Raw genomic sequence first — 16,889 nt, 5'->3', positions numbered from 1 at the left:
CCCGTTTCTTAGTATGTGACCAAAGTAGCTCATTTTTCCTTTCTTTGTAGTGTTGAGTATTTCTTTATCTTTTTTTATTCTTCGTAGCGTTTCCGCATTTGTTATGTGTTGTGTCCAAGATATTTTCCACATTCTTCGATAACACCACGTTTCAAAGTTAATGAGTTTTTCCTCTGTCGCCTCTGTAATTGTCCAGGCCTCAACTCCATACAACAGGACAGAGAACACGTAGCATCTCAATACTCTAGTTCTAATTTCGATGTTGAGTTTTCCATTAGATAATATTGCTTTCATCTTATTAAAAGCACTGCTAGATATCTCAATACGTCGTTTTATTTTAGTACTTCTATCCCGATCTTCATTTAGTTCGCAACCTAAGTACTGATATCTGTGCGCCTTGCCTAAAAGTTTTCCTTTAGCATAAACACTGTCTTCCTCAATCTTGTTCTTGCTTACCACCATGATTTTTGTTTTATTTGTATTCAGTGCGATTCCATACCTTTCGCAGTATTGGGTAATGCGATCAACCAAGATCTGTAGTCCTTCTCTGCTGTCCGCAAGGAGTATTGTGTCATCTGCGTATTTAAGATTATTCAGAAGTGCTCCGTTAATAAATATGTCTTCATTTACGTCTTCTAATGCCTCTTTAAACAATTCTTCTGAATACATATTAAAAAGTAAAGGAGAAAGCACACATCATTGTCTTACTCCACGATTTATAGGTATTTCTTTCGATTTTTGTTGGTCTATTCGTATTATGGCTTTCTGATATCGGTATAGATTTGCAATGCAACGAAGACGTCATCTAATTCTTTGTTCTGCAGTATTTTTGCCATTCTTTAGTGTTGTACTTTGTCGAAAGCTTTTTCGAAGTCGACTCGACATATGAATACGTCGCAATTGACCTCTCGACATCGTTTAATTAGTGTTTGTACAGTAAATAATGCTTCTCCCGTACCAAAGCCTTTTCTGAATCCCAATTGGTTTTCAGCTATTTTATCATCTAGCTTTTTATAGATACGTTGTGTATCACTCGTAAGAACACTTTTAGAATATGGTTCATCAAGCTAATTGTCCTGGGCTCTTCACACTTCATTGCATTTGATTTTTTGGGTATTGGAATAAATATTGATATTAACCATTCTTTCGGAATCTTTCCCGTATAATAAATGTCATTAAATAATTCTATTAGTGTGCCCATATGATTTTTTGTTAATATTCTTAAGATTGCTGTAGGTATTTCATATGGTCCCATGGCCTTCTCATTTTTTATACGTTTTAGCGCTTTCTCAATTTCGTCTTTGGTGATTGGTGGCCCATTTCTTCCTCTTGGTTCAATGACCTCAATTTTCTCGTCGTCTTCGAATAGCTCTTTTATGTATTCTTCCCATCTGTTTATTTTATCTGCACATTTCGTTATATCTTGTTATTTTTATCCATGATATTTCCGATACCCTTCTTGTATATGCAAGCTGTCTCTTTGATTTTTCGGTGTATGTTAAAACTGTCATGTTGTTTATCTAACCTTTCTATTTCTTTATACTTTTCTGATAGCCACAGTTCCTTAGCTTCTTTGATTTTCTGTTTGATTGTTTTATTATTTTTTTTTTGTACTGTTGTTCATTTTTATTCTTGTGTGCCCTTCTTTCCGTCATCAGTTCTTTCATCTCTTGTGGGATCCATTGTTTATTTTTAGATGATGTGTCTTCTTGAAGTTTTTGTTTTGTAATATTTCTCAAGATCTCCTCTACTTTCCTCCATTTATCTGTTGTTGTCAATTGCTTTTGCCGTTCTACTTCCTGAACTTCTTTGTGCACTTGTTCTTTGATTTGTTGGTATATATCAGTCTATTTTAGTTTTCTCAGATTGATTCTCGGTGTTTTGGCAGTTGTTTTTAACTTTTTTAACTTGAGTTTCATGTTTGCTAGAACTAGATTGTGGTCACTTGCTATATCTGCTCCTGGCTACGCTTTAGCCGATATTATGGCATTTCGGAATCTTTGATTTATTATTATGTAATCTATTTGGTTTCTTATTATAATTTCACCATCATCACTGTTTGTAGCAAGTAAAAAAAATACATAGTATATCAAAAAGGAATATAAAACGTAACTTAATATATCACAAACAAAAACACATATTAAACAGAAAATGATTTATGGCAAAGTCACGGTAAGCAGTTCAGTGGATGTTCTGCAATGAGTCATATATTCTTCTGAGCAGTAAAAACAATGTTTCAGAAGATAATTTTTTATAACTTGTTAGAAACTATTAGGGTGCATTTAGACGGGCTAGTTTTTAAAGCAATATTGTAACATTTACCGTGCTACAATAATATACACAAGGCCTGAATCGCTCACTGTCGAAGAGAATTGGGCGGGGTTTTCTTAAACATATAGAAACTATATCGTATCTTAAATTCAAGCACAATTAGATAATATGAAATTATAATTTATTGTTGGACGCCACCCCTGGTTTATCCTCCAAGGGGAAGAGCAAAAAAAAATTAAGATTTATTGAAAGTTTACAAGAAAACTATTCTTTATTATTTCTTAGTAATGAACAAAAAGAAAACATTAAAAGTTACGTTATCCCAAAGGGATTCCAAAATATTATTTTATGTTAACATTATCATAAACAAAAAATCTTTGTATCGTATTAAATTAAGAATTGGTTATAAAGAAAATGAATGTATATATATATTAACCCCAAATTTCGAAATTTGTTTACATTGAAAATAATATAGTTATTTATCAACTAGGAACAATGAAGAAAATAAACCTTTAAATTAAATTAGAACACTTCACTATTTTTTAATTTTTTTTGAGTTCATAATCATTTGTTGTCTTGAAAGTAGGTATAATAAAAATTGGTACAACCTTAATCTGCTCTGTTTCTCTTCTTGTTTAATAAGTCACCAAATAAACCATTGATTCAGCTACGTACTATATAAAATCACCACCATCCTAGATAAGAGGGGTTAGGGATTCCAAAAAAAGATACTGCTACTGGGCCATGATCTGGAATAACTCCATAGCAATACTATCTTGCGACGAGTATTAGAAATATAATATCAGCATTATAGCCTCTCCAATAAGGGTCTAAAAAAATAAATATCTATCTGAAATATGGACAAGAAAAGGATTTATTTGCTCACCTCTGAATTGAGACCCACTTTGGAAACACGTCTTAACGGTTGGACGGTCTTAACAGAAAAGAGCGAAGCGCTGTCATGGCGCCTGAATCTGGAAATTGGGCGTGAGTGACAAGTTGAAAAATATGCTCATCTACCGGATATATTTGGGAATTACAGAAGACTCCTTGAGTCGGCTACAGGTAGGTACTTGACAGATAGATGGGGCTATTAGTTTTATTTAAAAAAAAATTATTGAAATTTATAATGATTTTCTTTTATCTTTTGAAACGGTTACACAGCCCTCCCCACGATTTCAACTGGGTACCAGCGTGGAATCGGACTAGGCATGGTGGCACACCATACTAACCTTTTCAAAAGTGGGAATAGATATACGGAGAGGTAAGACAAACAGAATGGACAAATGTAGCTACAATCTGGACTCACAGAATCATTCTTTCACAACTCACGTGGGAACAACTCAAAGATTTCAGAACAAAGCGAAACAGAACGCATAGAATATTTATGACTCAACTATAAAAATGTAAACAAAAAAAAATTGCATTCTCACTCTCAAAATGCATAGGGTATTTCACCTATAACCAATATCATGAACAAAGCGGAATAAAACAAAACATATCTACAAATCATTATTTGAGACCAAATGCTCGCATTCAATCGAAACAATATAATTAAGATATTATTATTTGAAATTTCATAAGTAATATAAAGCAAAACATACTAGTGTTGTCACCAAGATACAAAACAGATAATTTACTGCGTAGTCGTTATGAGACCTAACACAATAAAACACAAAAAAATTAATGTTATCGTTTGTTCGGAAGCGTAGAGTCTTTCATCTATGACTTAATCCACGAATAACATAAGAATAATAATACAATCGTATCATTAACGCCATAAGATACAAAATACAAATGTGTCATCGTTTGTTCGGAAGCATAGAGTCTTTCATCTATGACTTAATCCACGAATAACATAAGGTAATAACGCAGCGCGTCATTATAGACACATTTAGAAATACACAAATAAAAGGAAAGAGTTACTAATAGTTCAAAATTGGGTACATTAAAGTTCTACAAAGACAAGCCTTAATAAGTTTACTGGAAAGGTAGACATCAGAATTTCTGTAAGACACATCTATATTTAGAAACAAAAAAAAGGCTGATGTTTAGTTATTAGTATGACAACTAGAATTTGTGATAACTAACGTGTATCATCCGCCTATAATAGGGACAACATCGGTAGGTCAACTTCGGGTAGGGTTAACTTCGGGTAGGGTCTAAATAATTCTAGATTACATAACTAAACAAGTATTGGAGAACTAAAAAAGTTTCCTGACGCGAGAGGCTGTTATTCTAGATTTATTACTGAAATAAAATTATGAATGGCTTATCATTCCGACGAGTCAACTAGCGGGAATCCGCTTACTTCATCCCTAGCCTTCCTCAGTGTCTGGCCATTTAGAATATAGGATGTTAGACAGCAATAATCTTTTCAAACATTATTTTGGGGGGTTTCGAATAGAGAGTCGAAATTCTAAGGTCTTCACACTAAGAGTAAAACTTAGGCAAAATGAACAGATACTATAATGAACTATCATTGGTAACTAGACAGAGGAATCTTGATATCCTTGGTATAGATACCAAAAAAATTACTTGGATTTATAAATCCGTAAAATAAGATAAATTGAATTTTGTATCCACTTGAAGACAACTAAAAGTATGTACAATTTATTGTAATATAAACTAACATAAGCATAAAAATATCACATTCTACCAAGGCATTCTAAAAATAAAATGAGATTAAATTTTGCAAACACCCTTAAAATCAATATAGGTTCTTGGTCGGGGTAGCATAAACTTAAGATCTCGATCAATACAAACTAGAGAGAGAATAATACCGAAGTAGAATAAGATAAGAACTCCGCCTGTGGTGACTAATGGGTGGATTGAGTAGCTCAGGAGTCACCATTGCCGGTCCTAAGCCCGGGTAAAGGAGGAAGGTTGGGCAGTGGGCTAACAACCCACTCCCGGAAAAACACACTGTTATGAAACCTAAACATTTGCCTCGGAACAAGGGGAACTTTCGGAAACGACTAAAGCTACGAAACATGGACTATGCATTTGGAAGTTGGAATGTGAGGACGCTAAATAGACCAGGAGCTCAAACTGCACTTCTACAAGAACTAAAAAGATATAATCTTATGATCACTGCTCTTCAGGAGACAAGATGGCTGGGGAAAGGTGTCAGGGACACCAAAACGCACACAATTCTATATAGTGGCAAAGAACAAGGAATCAAAGAATGTGGAGTTGCATTTGTGGTAGATAATGTTTTTAAGTCAAAAATCATAGACTTCCAGGCAGTGAATGAAAGGATATGCAAACTAAGAATTCGCACCCACTTCTTCAACCTTACTATGATAAACATCTACTGCCCAACAGATGAACAAGAGCAACATACAAAGGAAAGCTTCTATCAACAGCTGGAGATAGTATATGACAACGCGCCAAAAAATGACATTAAGGTTATAATGGGTGATATGAATGCCAAAATAGGCAAGGAACCGCAGTTCTATGGCACAACAGGAAAACACTCACTGCACAATGAAACAAGCGAGAATGGGGAGTTTTTGATAAATTTTGCCACCAGTAAAAACATGGTTATAAGCTCCACATGCTTCCCACATAAAGACATACACAAAATGACGTGGATCTCACCAGATGGAACCACAACCAATCAAATTGACCATGTGATGATAGACAAAAGGGCAGCCAGTAGTATCTCTGATGTGAGAACACGACGAGGAGCATGCTGTGGATCAGACCATCTTTTACTGCAAACCAAATTTAGGTGCAGAGTTAACAGAGAAAGAAACGAAAGACAACAAAGAACAAACAAACTAGACCTGGAAAAACTGAAGACACAGGAATGTAGAGAGAAGTTCGAGCAAGAAGTCACAAATGAGCTAAGGACACAAGAACTGCACTCCATAGAGAGCAAATGGAATAATATCAAAACAGCAGTGCTGACAGCAGCAGCGTCCACCGTGGGAAACAAGAAAAAGAAGAGAAGAGGAACATGGTTTGATGACGAGTGCAGGCAAGCGATAGAAGAAAGAAACGAAGCGCACAAAATGTACATAACAAGAAGAACACGGGAAAGACGAACATCATTTGAAGTCGCAAGACGGAAAGCAGACAAGATATGCAGAAACAAAAAGAGAGCTTATGAAAATGGACAAATAGAAGAAATGGAACAAAATTTCAAAAAAAACGAAACTAGAGGAGCTTACGAATACCTAAAAAAGATAAAAAGTGGATATAAACCTCAAACAAGCCTATGCAAAGATGAAAGTGGGCAAATAATCAGTGACCAACAGAAAGTCACAGAAACCTGGAAGCATTATTTTCAGACCCTACTTGGAACACAAGTAGATATGGAAGATGAAATGGGTACGAACCATGTAGAAGAGAACGAAGTTGAAGTAGAAGCTCCAACCATAGAGGAAGTTCTCGAAGCTATTAAGGCCCAGAAAAACAATAAAGCCCCGGGAGTTGACGAGATTCCAGCAGAACTGTATAAGGTAGGTGGCAACCACCTATCAAGTCATATCCACGCGCTTATCAAAGAAATATGGCAAGAAGAGAAAATACCCGACGAATGGAAGAAAAGTATAGTATGCCCAATCTATAAAAAAGGAGACAAACTCCAGTGCAAAAACTACCGTGGAATTTCTCTACTATGTACAGCGTATAAAGTCCTCACGTATATTATAAACCAGCGACTCCAACCACTAGCAGAAAATATTATTGGAGAATATCAGACGGGCTTCAGACGGGGAAGATCGACAATGGATCAAATATTTACAGTCAAGCAGGTCTTAAGCAAATCGTGGGAACACGACATTGATGTTCACAACGTGTTTGTAGACTTCAAACAGGCATACGATTCAGTCAAAAGGGACAGACTATACTATATATTGGCAGAATTAGCAATACCACATAAGCTGATTAGACTCATTAAAGCCACAATGGATGAAACTCAGGCATGTGTACGAATACAAAACAACCGGACAGACTTTTTCAAAATCTCGCAGGGACTAAAGCAGGGAGATGGGCTGGCACCAACATTGTTTAACCTGGCACTGGAGTATGCGGTTAGGCAAATGCAAACTGGACGAGAAAACCTACTGACCAATAAAACGGTTCAACTGGCTGCCTACGCCGATGATATTAATATTATGAGTAGAACATCAACAGGAGCACAGGAAGCATACGCAGAGTTAAAAACACAAACGAAAAGGCTAGGTCTGGAAATTAACACAGAAAAGACAAAAATAATGGTACAGACGAGAAGAAATATAGTCCCACAAAACGTTATGCATGAAGATGACATTGAAACGGTTGGAAAGTTTACATACCTGGGAGTAGAAATATATGCCGATGGAGCAGAGGATGGAGAAATACGAAAAAGGATAACGCAGGCAAACAAAGCTTATTTTGCCCTCTCCCATATATTTCGGTCTAAAAGTGTCCACCGAAATACAAAGATGAGAATCTACAAAACTTTAATTCGGCCAATAGCATGTTATGGCAGCGAAGCATGGGTCCTGAAAGAAACATCCAAAGGCAAACTCGACACATTCGAAAGAAAAGTACTGAGGAGAATACTAGGGCCTGTAAGGGAAAACGGAATCTTCAGAATTCGATATAACAACGAGCTCTATCAACTGTATAAGGAAACACCCCTGTCAGACTTCATTAGAATACAAAGATTGCAATGGGCCGGACATGTGATACGAATGGGAGAGGATAGGCTACCAAAACGAGCACTGAACGCCAGAATGCAGGGAAAGAGACCAGTTGGAAAGCCAAGAAAGCGCTGGGAAGACACAGTAAGCAGCGACGCACAAGCACTTTTAGGAGTCAGTGTATGGAGAAGAGCAGCCACAGACCGACAAGGGTGGAGGCAAAAAATAAAGGAGGCCAAGGCTCATTTTGGGCTGTAGTGCCGTAGAAGAAGAAGAATAAGATAAGATAAAAATAAAATTTATGTCGAAAAGAAATACGACATATATACATATATATATAGACATATTGAACACAATAAATGATCAATATTATAATAATAAAAAGTAAAACAGTTCAACGAACTGGGGTGCGAGCCAAACTGAGTTGCTCTGGAGATCGACGTGCGGAGTCTCCTACACTACTTCCAGAGGCTCGTCTCTTTGCGACAACATCTGAGATACACAAAATTATTAATTGGAATAGGGATAGGTCCACTAATCCACTTGACTATAGCAGGATGCTCCCTGACTAATAGTCAACACCACCGACATAAAACAAGGGTTGTCGAGACAGCTCAAAAAAAAATTGAAACGTGTCAACTTCCTGAAGGGAAAGAAGCACTAAGGGACAGATTTGCCGAAGCAAAGTGGTATTCAATGTACTAAGTACTAGGGTATCAGTGCTGTACTGACCCCACGCCAAAAAAATTTGGAAAGGAAACGAATCCTCTCCAGGATAAAGTTCGCATTAGCGCAACTCTTCCTGTACACGGGCCACGGAGGGGTTGAATAGTCACTGGAGAAGGTAGCAAAGATTAAGTACGAAAAGGCGTAAAGGGAATCAACTAAAAAATTAAAAATTAAGAATGGACTGAACATTTTAAAAGAAAGGTATTAAAATTTTAAGAAAACCGATTTATTCGGTTTCAGACAAATCTGAATTATCCGACGAAATACTGACAGGTTGATAATTGAACTAACGCAAAAAAAGAAAGACAGGATGATCAATAGTTCCATAGGAATATCCTCTGGGATTGATCACAGCAGAAAATTTCCAAGCAAGGAAACTTTCAAAAGGACAAAAGAAGAAAATAAATCCAAACCGTTAATACACATCTTGGAGAAGAAGAAAGAAAATGGGTATATGGCATACAAGCCACAATCGCTACACAAACAGTTCAGTCTAAGACTGATGTTTCCAAAAGAAACAAAAAAAACCGTAAGAGTCTTCCACGAAACAAAAACTTACGATAAGACTTAAAAGGAACGGAAGAATCATTACAATCTTCCAAAGAAATAGAAAAATATTACAGTCCATCGTCAATAATAAAAAAATCATGATGTTGGATGTAACACACCACAACAATAAAAAAAGGTTGAACAGTAAAACATTTTTGACACCTAATTGAATTCAATATGGTCGTCATACAAATCACAAAGAAATGTTTACCATTCTTTAGCAGAACTCTAACAGAGTCAAAATAATATAAACTTTTAATTCTCAGTGGGTCATTTAACGGTAGTACCAGAACTATTTCAATTGTTAAACAAACGTGGTCTTACCGTCGACATAAAGATAAAAGATAAATTCACAATAGGCGGCAGCGGGTTGTTTCACCTCTGTATATACAAAGAGTCACAATAGACAACAGCAAACTACTCCAACCTTCACTTGTACCATATCATGAACACAAGATAATAAATGAAAGCTTTTGAGCCTTAACCAAAAGTCTCAAAGCAAAAAGATATATGTGGTCTAATAAACTATTAGAAGACCGCAAAAATGTCAACGACAAAAAAAGAAAGCTGCTGCGTATACAACAGTCTGACATCCACACAAATAACTCAAGATACAATAATACAGATCACGTGCCTGTACGTCCTACAGGACATCTCGAGAAAAAAAGGTAAAACCACAAATAACAATAAGTTCCAGTACCAAAAACATACTTCTACTACATCTGACCACACAAAGACATAAAATTAACATAACAGAAGGAGAATAACAATATTTCCGCTCTATATTCTCAACAAAGACGCCTTAGGCAGAGAGAAACGAAGTCATATCATTACTTCCTTATACATGCAAAACAAAAGAACCATGGACTGTAAAATATAGAAAGCATTTTCCTTTTCAGGAAATAAAATTTTCTTTTCAAAGTATGAAAAAGTTAAACTATGAAAAAATAAATTTTTAAAATAAACGAAAGACAAATTAAAAAGAAAATTTAACAGATAACAGATATTATATCAAAAACATCCAAAAAAGTATTCTGCAAAAATCCAGATAACACATTTTAAAATTACGTAGGTCGGGACAGCCTGTATATAGGTATAATTCCCAGCTGTGTGCCGCAAATAAAAACCATGAATCAAGGTCAAGAAATAAAATTCACTTAATTGATTTTTCAAATAACGAACGCTAGGAGCCATTTCGTGTATTTAAAATAAACACATTGAGGAATATAATTATTATGGTTCCTATAAACAAATAATAGACTGAACTGCAAAGAAAGCCATCGTTTAGATACGAATTAATTTATGGACATAAACAAAATTTCTCTAACATGGAATGTTTATTTTAGATAGACCAGTCTGGAAAATAAACACTTAATATCGTTCACGTTAATAATACCGACAAAAAGAATAAAGAAATTAAGCAGTGAATGTTTACATCACATCATTCCAAATACGTTTTATTTTGATCTCAGAAAATAGACGGAAATATTTCTACGTAATTTTACGAAGATTAAAAACGAAAACATATAAATGCTTTGCAAAAAATTCTAAAATAGTAGCAGTGTTGATTTAATGAAAAATTGGATAAAACAAATACACAATTTAACCAAAAAAATGGTTCAAAACATACAGACTTAATTAACCACATATACAGGGGGGTACAAAACAACTAATAATATTAAAAAAAACTCTGAAGATACAGGAATATTCAAAAGCCCCACACGCTGGGCGACATTTTGTAACGAAGGTACAAATGGAGCAAATCTAATACATGCCCCACGTTGGGCGCCATTTTGTAACATTTACCGTGCTACAATAATATACACAAGGCCTGAATCGCTCACTGTCGAAGAGAATTGGGCGGGGTTTTCTTAAACATATAGAAACTATATCGTATCTTAAATTCAAGCACAATTAGATAATATGAAATTATAATTTATTGTTGGACGCCACCCCTGGTTTATCCTCCAAGGGGAAGAGCAAAAAAAAATTAAGATTTATTGAAAGTTTACAAGAAAACTATTCTTTATTATTTCTTAGTAATGAACAAAAAGAAAACATTAAAAGTTACGTTATCCCAAAGGGATTCCAAAATATTATTTTATGTTAACATTATCATAAACAAAAAATCTTTGTATCGTATTAAATTAAGAATTGGTTATAAAGAAAATGAATGTATATATATATTAACCCCAAATTTCGAAATTTGTTTACATTGAAAATAATATAGTTATTTATCAACTAGGAACAATGAAGAAAATAAACCTTTAAATTAAATTAGAACACTTCACTATTTTTTAATTTTTTTTGAGTTCATAATCATTTGTTGTCTTGAAAGTAGGTATAATAAAAATTGGTACAACCTTAATCTGCTCTGTTTCTCTTCTTGTTTAATAAGTCACCAAATAAACCATTGATTCAGCTACGTACTATATAAAATCACCACCATCCTAGATAAGAGGGGTTAGGGATTCCAAAAAAAGATACTGCTACTGGGCCATGATCTGGAATAACTCCATAGCAATACTATCTTGCGACGAGTATTAGAAATATAATATCAGCATTATAGCCTCTCCAATAAGGGTCTAAAAAAATAAATATCTATCTGAAATATGGACAAGAAAAGGATTTATTTGCTCACCTCTGAATTGAGACCCACTTTGGAAACACGTCTTAACGGTTGGACGGTCTTAACAGAAAAGAGCGAAGCGCTGTCATGGCGCCTGAATCTGGAAATTGGGCGTGAGTGACAAGTTGAAAAATATGCTCATCTACCGGATATATTTGGGAATTACAGAAGAATCCTTGAGTCGGCTACAGGTAGGTACTTGACAGATAGATGGGGCTATTAGTTTTATTTAAAAAAAAATTATTGAAATTTATAATGATTTTCTTTTATCTTTTGAAACGGTTACAATATGTTGCCGAAAATATACATTCGGTATGTTGCTGGCAACATTGCAGTCATCTAATGAAAATATCGCCCTATGGCCGAGCCATGTGGCCGAAATCTTTCTGGTATTTGAACACTATTGCAGTTAGTGGCTGATGCGTTGTCGATAAAGTCAAACTGCCGTGGAAAATTTTGCATGCTGCTCGGCTACTTTGGAGAAATTTAATTTGGTTTTGTCAAAACATACAAAGAAAAAATGAATACATGGTCAAATGAAAACACAATAAGTTTTAATAATGCAGTACATTTACGTCCAGAGTTGTGGGATGTAGAAAATACATCATACAAAGACAGAAATGCAAGGAAAGATAGTTTGACGGCCATTGCACAAGAATTCAATATAACACAGGACGAAGCTTATAAAAAATTTAGAAGTTCAAGGACATATGCGAAAAATGAACACAAAAAGGCATGTTATAAGGAAATGTTATAAATAATAGCATATAAATTTATTTTTAACTGAACAAAAATTTCAAAACTTATCTTCAACTATTTCTTTAAATTATCTATTAAAGCTTGGTATACTTCTGGAACTATGAGACAAATGGAAGGGTAGTGCACCCTGAATAAAAACATTAAACTATTAGTATAGGAGTCACCAGTCGCCAAAAACCGAAGAACGATTGCTAATCTTGTTGAGATTCATATTTATTAATACACTCTGGGCCAAAATTAACCGGCCACCTTAAAAATGGGTAATTTTTGATTTCTTATATCTCCTAAACCTGTTGTCCGATTTAAGTGATTTTTTTAATATGTTATAACCTTATTCCTTGACAATATCTATATAATAATATTGTTGCTAAACAGGTAAATTTTCATTGTATACAGGGTGTACGAATCAAACTGTGTTTTTTTCTTAAAGTTTGCATCACCCTGTGGAATATTCTAGCATTTGTATAATACTGAAATTAAATCGTAACTATAGCCTCATAATTTCACGAATCAATCGAATCAATCGAAGCGAATCAATCAAAAAACATTTTGTTTTTTGATTGATTCGCTTATGTTGGACAATAAAAAAGTTAGGTGCTTTAACAATTAAACATGTTTTTTTATCAATTTTTATCTCCGCGGAAGAGAAAAAATATTCGTTTTGAAAAAAAAAGTCATTTGCTACAGTAAAAATCCAATGAATAAAATCTTCGAAAAAAATTCAAATTAACAATATTTTGGAAATCAAAGTCTAATTGAAAAAAAATTGGGTATCAATAATGGGTGTTGACGCCTCTAGCCCTTAGGACTTCTTGGAGCCGGTTTGGCAATCTATTCATGATATCCTGGATATCAGATTGGGGGATATTGTGCCACTCCTCTACCACAGCTGTCTTCAGCTATTCAAAGGATGCAGGGGCTGGTACTCTTGCTCTTACCCGTCTTTTGGGGTTGTCCCAGATATGCTCAATTGGATTAAGATCGGGACTGTGTGCTGGCCATAGTAAAACTTGAATCCCGACCTCATTAAGGTACTCACGGGTAGATCTTGCTGTATGGCAACGTGCATTGTCATGCATTAGTCTGAAGTTATCACCAATGAACGGTGCAAAAGGCATGACATGGTCTTGGAGAACTTCTTGCACGTATACTTGGGCATTTACACTGCCTCTATCGAACACAAGATCAGTACGCGCTTCGTAAGAAATACCTCCCCAAATCATTATTGACCCTCCTCGTTAAGCCACTGTTTTGGTTATAGCGCATGCAGCAAACCTTTCATTTTGACGCCTGTAGACACGTTGGCGTCCATCTGGACCTTTTAGGGCTATTCTGCTCTCATCTGAGAACAGTATATTCTTTCATTCCGCCATAGTCCAGTTAGCATATTCTCGCGCAAAATGAAGTCTAGCCCTACGGTGTTGTGGGAGCAGTTGTGGTGCGCGAGCTGGACGAAAAGCCCTTAAGTTTATTTCTGGCAGTCTTCTTCAAATCGTTTGTCTACTCACACTAACGTTTCTCACCTCAAGAAGAAACCTACGAGCTTCAGGAGCGGTGCAAAAGCGATTTCTCAATACTTTAGTGACAATGAAGCGGTCATCTCGAACTGAAGTGCATCGTTTTCGGCCTTGACCTGACCTGCAGTTGTACGATCCTGTCTCCCGAAATCGTCTGATGGCATCTTGTACCTGTAGTTCTGGGTACATCGAGTATACCAGCGATATGACGTTGACTGTAACTAGCATCAACTAAAACCACTGCCCTAGCAGCATCAGCTGGAACGAGTGGCATTTTTAAAATCACAAACAATAAATAAGCACTAAAATTTCAACTTAAACAATATTCGCTCACAATGATATAAAATTACAATTTTAATTGTTAATTTTAAGAGCGTAGGCGCAAAATTTCCGGCCAATGCTTTTAAAATGCAATCATTTTTTTCGAATCCTGAGAAAACTAACAAATATTTTTGAAAACTTTAAACGCAGAATGAAAGATTACATTATTACCGAGGGCCGAAAGTCCCTTAGAATAAACAAAAAGTTTTTTTGAATGAGATATTTGAAATTAAAAATTACACTAAATTTTCTCTTTTTTTCACCCCTGTAACTTATTAAAATAAACATTATAGAAGTTTTCAGGGACTTTCGGCCCTCAGTAAAAATGTAGTCTTTCATTCTGAATGAATGCATTTAAAAAGCATTGGCCCGAAATTTTGCGCCTACGCTCTTAATTACAAATTGTTCAAGAATTGTTATTAACACGGAAACAGATTTGCAACAATGTCGTACAACGACTATATGTCAAAAATCCTTCGGTGACACAAATTTAGGAAACAAACTGTCACAGGTAATGTAAACAAAACAATAATAAAGGTGGTGGGGTTAATTTTGCTGGTGAGTTAAACCGTCTGTATTGATGAAAAACAATGCTAGTTGTTAAACTACCTAACTTTTGTATTATCCAACATAAGCGAATGAATCAAAAAACAAAATGTTGAGAAAACATGAGGCTATAGTTTGGTTTTAATTTCAGTATTTGATAAATGCTAGAATATTCCACAGGGTATACAATGAAAATTTACCTGTTTAGCAATCATATTATAATAACAATGTTGTCAAGGAATAAGGCTATAACATATTAAAAAAATCACTTAAATCGGACAACAGGTTTAGGAGATATAAGATATAAAAAATTACCCATTTTTAAGGTGGCCGGTTAATTTTGGCCCAGAGTGTAGTTCGAAATCACTTTTTGACGTTCTTGTAAAATTCTTAAACAAATAATTATCTAGCATTATTTCCCTATTTAAATTACTCATTGTTTCGCGTTTACTTAAAAAAGGGCGCACATTTTTCGTTTTTTATTTTTCTTTTTTATGTATCGTCGTAGCGCGATTAAGGACGCAGCAACTTGTATAAGGTCGGACATCTTTATTTTTGACTTCGTCTCGTCAATACCTCAAAGGTATTTTTCGTCTAAAACGGAAATATAATGCAACAATCATGGCTGGAGATATTGCAGTAAATATTTTGTATTATTGTTGACACGCCATACGTAAATATTTCTGTTTTCACAAATATCGCTGAGCAATATTTCTACTAAATATTGCCGAAAATCTTAAGATAAAACAAACCCATTATATGAGGCCTCATCGAAATAAATAAATAAATTGTAGATCTCCGCCTATGGCTAATTACTCACATTTCAAAGTTAGTATAAACAACCACTCGAAACCTCTTCTCAGCATCTCTGGCCTATACTCTTCAGTCTATTTGAAAGTTGTTGTTGCAACATATTATGGGCATTTTTCCAAAATGTTAGGGTGGGTTGGGACTTATTTATTTCGATGAGGCCTCATATAATCAAGATCGAACTTCAGGTAAGTTCGTTTGATCTTAAGATTATATTCGGCCTCATCTCATAAATAAATAAATTGTAGATGTTTAAAGTCGTTGCAACAACTTTATTATAATAATGCCCAACATATTATATGTTCCTAAAATGTAAAGTTCGTATCTAAAAATGCCCTGAGGCAATTAGTTAACACATTACTTATATTCTAAAATCCTTATAAATATTATATATAGTATAAATCAGGTTCTTTTTACCTATTTAAAATTGTATTGCAAATTCTTTATTAAGACTAAGGGCCTATTGTAAATTTTTTGAAAGTTTCTTAAAATTCTTCGTCTCACCTGCCGTCAACAGATAATGTCAAAACTGACCCTTTTCCTAGCTGCCGCAGATGTTGCGGCGTGGCGTGTGCTATGTGCTTTAAACTGACTTATATCCAGGCCACTCTGTTGTAGAATAAATTTGATCTATCTACCAATGGTTTGTGGAGTGGCCTTAAGAAACGGTTTCTTATGAGTCAGTAATAAAGCTCTGCATGATCCTCTTAAATCTTTTGTCTTTTTCAAATGATTGTTTCAATGTTAAATATTTATGACGTTCAAATAATTTTTGTGTGCAAAAAATCAAATTTTATAGCTGGGCAAGCAGATATAAAAGTTCCCGAAATTTTTTCAAATTTTCTAGTTTTACACTCCGGTAGTTGCAAAAAATATTAAGCGTCTTTAGAATCTTCAATTTTTTGCTATTAGGTAATGTTACTGTCAAATTATTTGAGTCAAAGGTAAACCCCAAATATGTGCACACATTTGCAGGAGTAATTTTGCTTTCAGTATGATTAATTAAAAACCTAAATGTGTTAGTATTTCTACAGTTAATTTTTCATTATATTCACACTCTTTATATGATTTCCCTAGAATCAGACAATCATCCAAATATACTGTTAAAAGATCCCCCTTTTC

The 16,889-nt window shown here is 34.8% G+C and overlaps 1 protein-coding gene across 1 annotated transcript in view; it reads right to left on the bottom strand.

The window, feature by feature from the left end:
• Nucleotides 1-16,889, bottom strand: part of LOC140448735 (uncharacterized) — a 123,384-nt gene that overhangs the window by 99,510 nt on the left and 6,985 nt on the right. The window lies entirely within an intron of this gene.

This window comes from Diabrotica undecimpunctata, chromosome 8 (genome assembly GCF_040954645.1).
Source record: "Diabrotica undecimpunctata isolate CICGRU chromosome 8, icDiaUnde3, whole genome shotgun sequence".
NCBI lineage: Eukaryota > Metazoa > Arthropoda > Insecta > Coleoptera > Chrysomelidae > Diabrotica > Diabrotica undecimpunctata.
The sequence above is the reverse complement of the archived record's forward strand: the minus strand, read 5'-3'. Positions and strand labels throughout refer to the sequence as shown.